This window comes from Gavialis gangeticus, unplaced genomic scaffold, assembly GCF_001723915.1.
Source record: "Gavialis gangeticus isolate Ggan-Ray unplaced genomic scaffold, GavGan_comp1, whole genome shotgun sequence".
Lineage (NCBI taxonomy): Eukaryota > Metazoa > Chordata > Crocodylia > Gavialidae > Gavialis > Gavialis gangeticus.
In genome coordinates, this window is record NW_017729006.1 from 56,751,056 (window position 1) to 56,751,466 (window position 411).

Consider the following 411-nt stretch of genomic DNA (forward strand, 5'->3'; position numbering starts at 1 on the left):
CTCTACTAGGCCTTCTAGGCTAGGCCCACTGTATCGAACCTGGCCCTAGCTTCATTTGTTCCATCTGTTCACCAGGCCCTAGCTTTCATTTGTTCCATCTGTTCACCAGGCCACTGGCCCCTGTCTGCTAGGCCCCTGCCCCCTCTTGGGCACTGGGCCCCTGGCCCATCTCACTATGCCCCTCTCGGGTGCTGGGCCCCTGAGCCCCATGTGCTTTATGCCTTGCACTATGCCCACTCTGGGCACAACACTCACTACAGCCTTGAGCCTGCACCGGCATGGCTCAAGGTGGTTGTGTGCCCCTTGGGCACTAATGGGACCTCCCTAACCACCTCTTACAGTTGTAATCCAAACTGCCAGTATAGACACAACATAAATAAGGCCCCAGGCTATAACATAAATAAAAACAGC